The sequence below is a fragment of the Planococcus citri genome, chromosome 3 (assembly GCF_950023065.1).
Source record: "Planococcus citri chromosome 3, ihPlaCitr1.1, whole genome shotgun sequence".
In the NCBI taxonomy this organism is placed as follows: domain Eukaryota; kingdom Metazoa; phylum Arthropoda; class Insecta; order Hemiptera; family Pseudococcidae; genus Planococcus; species Planococcus citri.
Window position 1 is genome coordinate 77612660 of NC_088679.1, and position 12305 is coordinate 77624964.

The following is a 12305-nucleotide window of genomic DNA, read 5'->3' on the forward strand; positions in this document are numbered from 1 at the left end:
CGAAATTCCCACAAAATTCCATCAAATTGGAGTTGTAAAGCTAAAATTTATTCTAAAAGCTAATTTCAATACGCTACGAAGTACTGCAGGTGAATTGCAAGTCGTTTTGGAGCCTCCAGCGACTTTTTGAAAATTCCTAAAGCCTCCAGCAGATTTTTGAAACTTCAAATTTTCACAAAATTTCATCAAAAATGGAGATGGAAATCTGAAATTTACTCTACACTCCAATTTTAACACCCTCTGAAGACGACTTCAGGTGGGCACAAGTAATTTTAGGGCCTCCAGCGACTTTTTTTTGAAAACTACTGGAGCCTCCAGTAGATTTTTGAAACTTTAAATTTCCCCAACATTAATTTATCAAATGGAGTTGGCAAGCTGAAATTTACTTCGCAGACTACATGGTGGTTTCAAATGGTTTTGAAGCTTCCAGCTACTTTTAGGAAATTTTAATTTTCCAAAAAAACGTCATACAACCTTTCAAAAAGTTGCTGGAGGCTCCAAAACGACTTGAAATTCACCAGCAGTCAACTTCGTAGCGTATTGAAATTAGTTTGCAGAATGAATTTCGACTCTCCATCTTGGTTTGATAAAATTTTTGGGAAATTTAAAGTTTCAAAAATCTACTGGAGGCTCCAGTAATTTTCAAAAAAGTCGCTGGAGGCTCTAAAATGACTTGAATCCACCTTAAGTTGTCTTCAGAGGGTGTTAAAATTGGAGTGTAGAGTAAATTTCAGCTTTCCATCTCCATTTATTTGATGAAATTTTGTAAAAATTCAAAGTTTCAAAAGTCTGCTGGAGGCTTCAGGAACTTTCAAAAAGTCGCTGGAGGCTCCAAAACGACTTGCAATTCACCTGCAGTACTTCGTAGCGTATTGAAATTAGCTTTTAGAATAAATTTTAGCTTTACAACTCCAATTTGATGGAATTTTGTGAGAATTTCGAGTTTCAAAAATCTGCTGGAGGCTCCAGAACTGCTCAAAACGAGTTGAAACCGTTACCAATCGATTTGGCATGTCGAAAATAGGGTATAACCCAAATTTCAGCTTTCTTGGTCAATTTGGTTAAATTTTGATGTTTCCCTCATTTTTGGCCTAAATTCGATTTTCAAAAATTCACCAAAAATCGAAAAACGCACTACAGCTCTTGAAATTTTGACAGGTGATAACTTTTTGCATGATCTTTCGATCTACCTTTGTAAAGTTTTAAAAAGTTCGTGCAAGTCCTATGTTAAAACGCAAAATCTGCGATTTCGGCTGACCTGTCAATCAAAATGGCCGCCATTTTGTAAGTAAGGCCAACTTTTTTTTGGCAACTTTGCTTTAAAATGTTCCTTAGGATGTCCCCTTTAAGAAAAAAGTTGTCCCGGTGGATCGGCCGGGGGGGGGGGGTGCAATTACTCATATTGTCATATGCCGGACTATATGATTCGATTGCTAAAATTCTGTAGTTATTTTTTTCAGGATTTTGAGGCCATCTATAATAATATGAGCGATCAAAAAGTATTTTTAGAGTCCACCTACGTTAATTTATTCGTAATTAGGAGTCCCATTTTTCATTTCATGAACGAAAAAAAGTGGGATTTTGTTTCCCAATTTCTGTTTTTTTTTTTTTTTTTATGTTTCAAATTGGAAAAAATTGAGTTGGACCCAGGTAGCATTTTTTAATGCTCTTCATCAGCCCAAAAAATATTTTCATGGATTATTTTTTTTTCAAAATTGCAAGAAATATGCAAAGTAATTGACTAGGTTGCTTAAATGGTGTTATTTTCAGTCAAATTTCAATTTTTTAGATGCTTTTGTGATATACTACTATGCCGTACGTGGTATGTATAGGGCTCGCCCACATGGTAACACTGCGTTGCACTAAGGCAACACTGCGTTGTATTCTCGTCAGCTAGCCATACGAGCCAAGCGACGAGAGTACAGAACGCCAGTAATGTATCCGAGTGCACGCGGGTATGTTATTCACGGTTAATGGGTTAATGCAGTCATTTAAGTATAAGTTTTACTCTCGAGTGTTAAGTGTTAGGTTTAGTGCTTTAGTTTTAGTTAGTTATTAGTGAAACCAATTAATAGACGAGAAGGAGTGATGATCTACTCGTCGCCACTCTGGGTAAGTACTTACACATATCAGTGTGAATAAGTTAGATCTCCTTGCCAGAGGAGATCACTTATCCAAACCTACACCACAGTGTGTAACACCAACGTGTGTATATTTAGTTTAAGAAAGTGTCTTGTTAACGTACATAAATACATAGAATATGTAATTATGTAAAACCTGTAACGTGTTGTTAATATTGCACACATTAAATATTATTCTCGTGTATAACTTGTTATTATTTATGGTGTGTATGATCATATGTTAAGAGTGTAAAAGCAACCATTTCCTACTCACGCCCTAGCCGAGCATGTGAGGTATTCCGGTGAGTATTTAGTAGAAATACTCTAAGGGATATTTCTTGGAAACAACACAATAGCAACCATCGTAAGTCACATTACCAATCATTGCTTTAAGTCAATTTACCCTCTTACATTGGCGCCCTTCCGAGTGTCCAAAAAGCACAGATTCGTCGTAATCTGAGCTTGGAGGAAGTAAATCGTTATGAGTACAAAGTTTAGATCGCGACCAAACTTTGGAAAATAATACTTGCAGTATGATTTCATTGTACTTACGATTCACTTCTTGACTATTCTCAGACCAAAGTGTCCGAAAATAGGAAAGGAAAGAATACTTGTGAATATTTCAAAGTAAATAATCACGAAAGTATTAAGTTGCTTTCACTCATACACACACACACCTAGTCAAATTTGCCAGAATTTGACGAAAACGTGTTTATTTTTACATGTGTATGTGTGGTGGTAGATGATGAAATCCATCGATGGATAAAATATCCGTTGAGAATTTCTCAGAACTCAATCCGTTCGTTGAAACGTGAAAAGCGAGTTCCAGCTTGTCCGCCGCATTGTTGCGTGACCCCTACCACCACCCAAGGACAGACACACACGTCGCACTAGCTGCCATCTTTTGATGTCGCTGCTGCAGCTGCGTAGCCACCAACCGACGAGTTGATAGCTACCGCGGCTCGCATTATATATTTTTCTTTTCAAGTGTGACGACGGTTCTAGCAACGCTCCTCTAGAGAAGCAGCTTGACTGTCATTGTGTTATTTTTTCGCGCGCATTTTTTGCGTCCTCCGTGTGTGTCTTGTCCGGTATCTTTTCACGTTTTATTTTTTAAAGTGAATTTTGATACTAAGCAATTTATTTGCATAATTTCTCCGCGTTTGTTTTTCAACCACGCGATCAGCAGCAGTAGAACTTCTGTTCGAAGCTATATTTTGCAGCAATATTGGTAAGTAATATCGTAAAATATTACAGTACATTTCGCGAGTGGCTTTTCAATCAAAGCAAACACATCGCAAGCATTTTTCGCGTATTTTTCAAACCAGCACTCAAAGCTGAGTGATAATTCAGTGTCCTTGTATTTTTTCAGAAATACCCAAGGTGGTATTTTGGCACCTGAATTTTTTCTCCAGCAGTTCGTGTTCGTGTTTGCGATTCATTCGAAGCTAATTTTTTAGCTGAGATCTAGTGCTCTTTATCTTGTCCGAGTCACCTCTGAAGTGACTTTGCACTCGAATCCGGTATCTTTTCACGTTTTATTTTTTAAAGTGAATTTTGATACTAAGCAATTTATTTGCATAATTTCTCCGCGTTTGTTTTTCAACCACGCGATCAGCAGCAGTAGAACTTCTGTTCGAAGCTATATTTTGCAGCAATATTGGTAAGTAATATCGTAAAATATTACAGTACATTTCGCGAGTGGCTTTTCAATCAAAGCAAACACATCGCAAGCATTTTTCGCGTATTTTTCAAACCAGCACTCAAAGCTGAGTGATAATTCAGTGTCCTTGTATTTTTTCAGAAATACCCAAGGTGGTATTTTGGCACCTGAATTTTTTCTCCAGCAGTTCGTGTTCGTGTTTGCGATTCATTCGAAGCTAATTTTTTAGCTGAGATCTAGTGCTCTTTATCTTGTCCGAGTCACCTCTGAAGTGACTTTGCACTCGAATCCCGCTAAGAAACACGTTTCGAGCACGTGTGAAACAGTTCGTCCTGACTCAGCGCTTTTTATCTTGTCCGGATTACTCGCCGTAGTAATCTAGCGACTTGAGTCAACCGACTGTATAGCTCAGTGCTAGTGAAGCGCAATTTACGTGATAGAATATTTTTGTGTACCAGAACCAACTCGCGAATTAAAACCAGCATTGCACGTGAATTTGTGTTCGAAATTTAATAGAAATTTCACACAAAAAAAGGGAAAATATTCGTCGTAATATTACCCCAGCTGTAGTTGAATTCGAACGAAATGGCATTTACTGGACCAGCTGCAGGCACCCGAAGTAAAGCGGTAGCCCTTACGCAACACCAAGTACATTGCTTATGTATTGGTGAAACGCACGAAGAATCGTGCGTTACGTTGAAAAATTCGGATAACAAATCCAAACGGAAAAATCGAAAAAATCCACCTACGCAGGATTTAAACGTAGAACAACCTGAACAACAATCGAGTCCGCAGAACCTTGTGGAATCATTGTTCAGCAGTCATCCGCCATCAAACAATTCTGACGAAGAATATGACGAGGATGATGATGAGGATGACGAAGATTACGTACCTACCGAAGAAAATAACATGGTACATGGATCAGATCTCCCTGACCCGCCCCCAGCGAGGACACGTCACCTGCAAAATTACAGGGACTCAAAAAGGGAAGAATGCAGATCCAAAACTGAACCGAAACGACCTGAAATCGCCACCGATGCTGAAATAAATGATCCGTTGAGATCGTTGTTTCAGCAAACATGGGATTTCACTGAAGGTGCCATAGAGAACCTACAGATTGGTCAAGCAGTTCAAGAACACAGCCTTATCCGAATAGAAGACTGTCTAATTAATCTTGTGGACCATGCAGGTAGTACGAACCGCAACATTGACGGATACAGAAACGACGTAAAAGACGTTCGTGAACACTGTACCCAATGGGCCACTGGCATGAAAGAATATGTAGGTCAAACTACCGGTGCAGCTTTACAAAAAGCTGACAGCGCGATGCAAAAGGCAACGCAATGTGAAACCAAATTTGACCAAGCGACCAACCTATTCAAAAATGAAATGACAAAACATAAGGCAGAATGCAGCCAGTTAGCTCATGCAGTTGCGGATTTGAGAAAGGAAGGTGGATGTAGACCCAACAGTGGTCTTAATTCCAACCCAACCTTGAAAATAAATGCCAACTTAGTCAGAAGTGCTGGCATTTATTATGACGAATCGAAACGTTACTTCCCTCATGAATTTGTACGTCAGTTTGAAGACTACGTAAACAAAAGCAATGCCGCCGAAACTCAGAAAATTTACGCATTCCAAGGAGTAATTGAGACTCAAGATGCGACAGAGTGGAAAGGCGACATGGTGGGAATAACGGACTACGAAGACCTAAAACAGAGATTCCTTCAACATTATTGGAACAGTCAGTGTCAAAACGATGCATGGGAATACTTTCAGAAATATTTTTGCGAAACCAAAACGGAGAAACGTCTGTTCTTGGAGATAAAGAGATGGGTCCTATCTCTAATCAAACGCAAACATCCAAATATTTCCAAAGTATTGGAAGTAGCAGCTGAAAAAGTGCCTTACCCATACGATAAGAAATTAGCGAAACAAACTACAGTGGAAGGTTTTATAAGAAAACTTGACGAATTCGCCAACTATGACTCTGACCCGAAGAATAATGTACGCATTGCAGTTCGCAACAGCGCGATGACGCCCGTTCAATGGCAACAAACTCCATCATTCGAATGGAATAGAATGCCTAACAACAATTGGAATAACGGAAACGGTTTACCGCAGTCCACGTATTGGATACTCAATGCAAATGGACAGTGGACTCAAATTCCCGGTAACCCGAATAATAACTGGAATTTGAATCAATGGGGTAATCAGACTCCGATGACTTCAAACCAGAATTTCGGTCCGCAAATAAGTTGGAATCAAAACTCCAACTCGAATTGGAATATGGGTAACAACCAAAACTTCCAGAATACCAACCCTAATGGAGGATGGAATTCTCAGAAGAATGCGAAGAATTCTAATTCTGACAGGAATAGGAATTCTACGCAAGGTCCTACTCCAACAGGGAACTGGACGAACCAACCCATGATCACGAATTCACCGCATAATGCGCCGGAACCTCCGAAGAAATCGTATCTGGCTGTTACGAACAAAAATGTAAACGAAGGACAACTACAAATGGCATACCAAAAGCTACAAAAGGCTTTCGGTAATAATTTCAAAGGGAATCAGAAAATTAATTTCTATCCCAACTTGAACAAAACTAGTAATAGTAATGGCGTTAAACAGAACACTCATACTAATACTAATTCGAACAATTCTGGTGGTAATAACAACAGTAATGATAATGCTAAACCCCAGAACAGCGACAATCGTGGTGAAAAACCGCATGAAGCCAGAAAACCCTCGACTTTCCAACCGAAAGTGTCTAGTCAGATACCTTTACCAGTACATTTCTTCGTAATAAACGAGGATGGTACGGTAGGAGAAGGTACTCCGGACAATGCCGATTTCTGTGCAGAAATCGAAGAAATCGACCTGAGTCAAGATTCCAACGAGAGTCAAGACCAAGGAAACGATGACAATTCGGAAAACTAAAAGGACTAGACACTACAGGGGCACGGTCTAGTAACATCAAAGTCCCCATGAAGTCAATCTTTACGGAATTCATTTGGGTAGGCGACGGTATAGCGCATTTCCTAAAAAGAGGAGACACGCCATTACCTGTAGCGGTGCCACCATATTTACGTGATCAATTACCAATTGAAGAATTATACAGACGTATAGAGAAAACGGAATTCCCCGAAGGAGAGAAATTCGTTCTATCAGCTCTGCAATTCGAATTGAATCACTCACCTCAACCTTATGACAAAATAAAGAAAAGTTTAAACAAACTCTTAGATCTACTAGTCAAAGATAAAGGGGCGGAATTGATTATATTAATCTTCCCAATAGTAAAACCCTGCATTCCAGGTGACCCCAAAAGCATTGGCGTTAAACTAGATCGATATATCGAATACCGTAAAATATTCCAAAACGCGGCGGACGACCAAATTGTAATATTCTGGAAAGAACCGCCCATGTATTATTTGCAGACGCAAAAATTGATAACGGCCTCCGGTGTCGAAGCGATTGGCGTCATGGCAGATAAAAACCAACGAGTAATTCCTTGTGAACGAAAGTTCAAATTCGAAAAGGATAGGAACAAGTACTACCCTGCTATACCTACGTACCGTGTGATTTACGACATGGTTTGTACAGGTATATACAGACTATTCGAAGAATGGAAACGAGTACGTTTAAGCAGAAACGCGCTCAAATCTCCATACGACGAAATGCAAAAGATTCTCCAACAACGTCCGCAACCCCCGTACACGTACATGGCTCCGCCTGAACAGCAACCTAAGCAGGAGGAAGAAATAAAGGACGAACCATTAAAAGGTAGTCAGGTCGTCGAACCTCGAAAGAAAACCTTATTTATGGAATATCGAACCTCGTGCAATAATCCTAATTGCCAACGAGATCCAACGTGTTGCATGTTACCAGAGGAGTATTATGAAACATTCACGGACAAGTACACCCGTCCTGCTCAGTTAACAGAACTTGACGACGACGGTTTAGTACAAGGAAATCAAACTAAGAAATCCATAAGAGAGATGGATGTCAAATGTTTGATAATGGAGGACCCAGAACTCGTATTAGACGAGTTTCCGGAACTTGATTATTCTCCAACTCCTTTTGAAGTCTTGAACATTCACCATAGAGCGAAGGATCGAAGACCAATCGGAGATTTTGGAGTTAAAAATGCAATAATCAAGAAACCTCCCAAAGACAGATTACTCAGATTGTTAACAAGGGATGGCATTAAGACATTCCCGTGTAATAGTGATACGACTACAACACGTGTGAAATTCGTAAGAGGCCTACCTGCCGACAAGAAATGGAGACATCATGCACTTCGAAAACGAATAATTAAAGAAGCTCGAGCACTCGAAGCGATTGACAACGCACACCTTGATGAAACTCAGCTGAAAGAAAAAGCTAAACCATTAGTGGTAAACGAAGGTACCGATGACCCAACTTGCGTCGTTCCAATCACAGTAGGTGATAAGATCGTCGCCATTCAGTTGGACTCGGGAGCACTTCCCAATGTTATCTCAAGGAATGTGCTGAAACAACTTAAATTGAAAGTGCCACATGCAGTACGCGAAATCGCTATGGATCGTATCGTGCAGCTACGTATGGCCAACAATGCAATTGAACGAGCGTCACAAATTCTGGCTGAAATCACATTTAATTTTGGTCCAAAGGAATTCGTTGTACCATTCTACATAATGGACACCATTGGCAACACTTTCATACTGGGAAGAGTAGCCATGGAGCATTTGGACCTACACTTACATTTCCGCCAGAGATGCGTAAGTCATGAACCTAAGGATGATGACCATTTTACAATTGCATTTATAAACCCAGATGTGTACAAAGACGCGCTCTCTTTATTTAAGATCGAGCAGATCCCTGAACACACAACGATAACTATTGATTTAATGGCCACAAGCATGTCTACAAGAGACAAGCTAAAAGAGCCTGAAGAAGACCGAATTAAAGCAGTACGTATTATGCAGAAAAATCTCATCGAAGATTTAGCTGAAATACGAGAGCTTGGCATTGCACCTCAAAAGGAGGTAGACGATGCCATGCACAAGATCAATGCTTATCAAGACATATTTAGTCTGAATCCGGGATGTTACAAAGGTGAAAAAGTACATTTCAACTTTATCCCCGGTGAGGGGCACCTAGCAGTGCCACGAGGTGAAAAATATAGACCTCCAGCTCGGTTAAAACAAGCCCTTGATATGACGACTCAAAAGATGTTAGATTTGCGAATAATTCGGCCATCTCGTTCAGTTTTTATAAATACACTCGCACCCGTCATTAAAAAGAATGGCGATATACGACTGTGTTTGGCAGCTGACGAGTTGAACAACTTTTTACAATGCGTACTAACTGAACCCGCTACAATCGATAGCGTAATATTCAGTGGTTCACCTGATGGTCTATTTTGTACGCTGGACTTTACGTCCGGATTCTGGCAATTAGAGCTAGATGAAGAATCGAAAAAGTATACAGCGTTCATAATAAACGGCCAAGTATACGAATTTAACAGACTACCGTACGGATTGAAGATCTCGAGCGGTGAGTTTGTTCATATGATAAACCAAGTGCTAAAGGACGAAGAAGGCATCTCCAAGTTTGTGGATGACGTCAAAGTCTCTGGTACTACGTTTAAAGAAACACTTGATAGACTACTCAGTGTATTCGAAAAAATAAGACGGGCTGGATTAAAACTGAATCCGACCAAAACCCACTTTTTCAAGAGGCGTACAGACCACTTGGGGTTCGTCTTATCCAAAGAAAACATTGATAAACAGGACCTTAAAAAGGAAAAATTCCTGAAATTTGAGAAAGACCATATGAAACATGGCAAATTCGTACTTAAAAACAACAAAGAAGTGTTAGCTCTTGTTGGGAACACCGTGCTGTACAAGCCGTTTATTCCCCGATACATGCAAATCCTGAGCCCAATATACGAACTGACAAAGGGCGACGACCCTATAGTCTGGACGGATGCTCAACAGAAGGCCTTCGACATACTCAAATCGGAGTACTTGAAGGAATTCACGTTGAAACAACCTCCACGTGAGGGCGACTTATTCTTGGATACGCATTATACAGACGATGCAATGAATGCAGTTCTCTTCTACAAGGAAGATGAACAAAAGCAAATCATTATGTTCATTTCTGTTGGCTTCAAGGAGCACCAGAAAAACTTTACGCTGTATGACAAAGAAATGCTAACACTCTACTCAGTCATTAAAAAGATTTGGATGTGGATTTTCAGCAGGAGAGTCCACGTGCGCGCCAATTTGCTCCCAATTTACAAAGAATTTGAGAGTCTGGCGAAAACGCACCGAAAAGCGGCAAAATGGGTTACAACCATATGCAATTTCGATCTAATCTATGACATGAAGTTGTCTAATAAAGCGTTATACGACATCAAAGCACCAGAATTGGTAGTCGGAAATATCGTCATAGAAGAGCTAACAGAGCTCGATCTATTGATGATTAACCAAGTGGTACCCAGGTTCACGAAAACTTTTCACAAGGAAGACAATCATGAACTCACAGGTGCCAGTAAAAAGACCGCCCTACCACCTCTGGATTGCAAATTTATGGACGAAAACGTACCCAGATTGTTCGACCTACTATCCAATATAGAAGACGAACAAGCTAGAGATAAACATTGCAAAAAGATAATGGATGTCTTGGAAGAAGACGTACCAGCAAATAATAAGAAGCAACAGGGTACGTCACTTCGTAAAAAACAAATTTATGACATAATGTACACACGCGATGGTAAGAAACGTCTGATGAAAATTTTGCCAGACAAATCGCAAGTACCATATTTACCTGATCGATTATTGTATGACACGGTCGACTACCTCCACTGTGCTTATGGGCATACAGGGGTAAGTAGATTGGATACAATTTTCAAACAACTATACTACCGTCCTAGTTCACTCGCGTATATTCGCGATATTACAAACACCTGCATTATATGCAAAGTGAACAAGAACTACGCGAAGCACAAAGTGCTGGAATACGCTCAAATCGAGGCGTACGCCATCGGCGATGTGCTATCGGTAGATATCTATGGACCAGTTCCAGCATTGAAGAACGATCCGAAATACTTGCTAGTTGCAAAAGAAATCTTTACCAGTCGTGTCTGGCTTCGAGACATGCACAGAATTCAAAAGAAAATAGTTTGCAACGCAATGGAATCAATTTTATTTGAAATTGAAATCCACGATGTCAAGATCAAGAAAGTGATCACTGACAACGGTACGCAATTTATTTCCGATTCCTGGTACAATTTGCTGGAAAAATGCGAGATCAAAGTTGCACACACGACAGCTTACAACCCTCAAAGTTCTTCAGTGGAACGAACAATGAGAGTCATAGGCGATAAGTTACGTGTCAAACTCAATGAAGTTTATGATCCATATCGCACTCACCTTGGTTGGAGTAAATTCGTTGGAGAAATCCAAAACGAAATTAACAACACACCAACGTCGTTTGGTTTCAAGCCCAACAAGGCTTGGTTTATACCAGACACGACAATTCCAGATTTTCCTACTGAAATTAGAACTTTCAATTTTCGAGATGCGTTAGCAAGATTACACGACCAGAACGAAAACAACCAAATTCCATCAATAACCATTGAGGAATGTCGAAGCCGCGAACTCAAGATATTTGACATCCCGTCCGATGAACAGGAAGTCTTTATCGACAACAATGGCTATGCCAGAGTTACAGCCGACGGCGCCTGTTCCAAAAACGGCTCACCCGAAGCTATTGCTGGAATAGGAATTTGTTTCAAACCGGGTTCAACTGCTAACATATCTGACAGGATTGTAAGCACAGAATTCCAGGTTACGAACAATTACGCCGAACTAATGGCAATAATTATTGCGCTCGAAATATTACGAGATAACGGCGTTAAGAAGATAAAGTTGCTATCAGACTCGAATTACGTAATCAAAGCGCTAACGAACACATGCTCAATTTGGAAAACCAATAATTGGAAAAACTCCCGAAATAAGCCAGTTCACCATGCTGAACTATTTCAACGTATTCTTGCTATCAGGCAAGAGCTCGAAGATGTAGAATTTCAGCACGTATATGCACGCAAAGTAGAATACACTAACATTATAGCTGATATGTTAGCCAAAAAAGCTGTGTATACGAGTGAATGGCAAGAAGACAGAAGCGGAAATTTGACTGACCGCCAAGCCGTTGAAGCATTTATTAGAGAAAAAAGACGTCAAAAGCGTATTGAAGAAGAATATTGCTTCAACAAAACGCACGTTGATCCTACATATTTGCAACCTGGCGATATGGTACTAATTACCAACCACAAACAGTCAAGTTTCGAAAAAAGAACAGCTGCGAAACTTTATCAAAAGAAACATGGACCTTTTATAGTAATAAAATGGTCAGGTTTCAACAGTTACCTTCTGAAACCTACAGATGGAACAACTGTAGATAGAATTTCGAACATAAGACAGTTAACGCTATTCCTAACTAGTAAAAACATCGAAGACATGGAAAAAAGC

General features: G+C 39.9%; 1 protein-coding gene and 1 long non-coding RNA gene across 2 annotated transcripts in view; one reads left to right on the plus strand and one right to left on the minus strand.

Annotated features, from left to right (window-relative positions):
• The window catches only part of LOC135839441 (uncharacterized), a 98039-nt gene that overhangs the window by 46252 nt on the left and 39482 nt on the right, over nucleotides 1–12305 (plus strand). The gene's annotated exons all lie outside the window — the stretch shown is intronic.
• The window catches only part of LOC135839421 (protein scarlet-like), a 46118-nt gene that overhangs the window by 2507 nt on the left and 31306 nt on the right, over nucleotides 1–12305 (minus strand). The window lies entirely within an intron of this gene.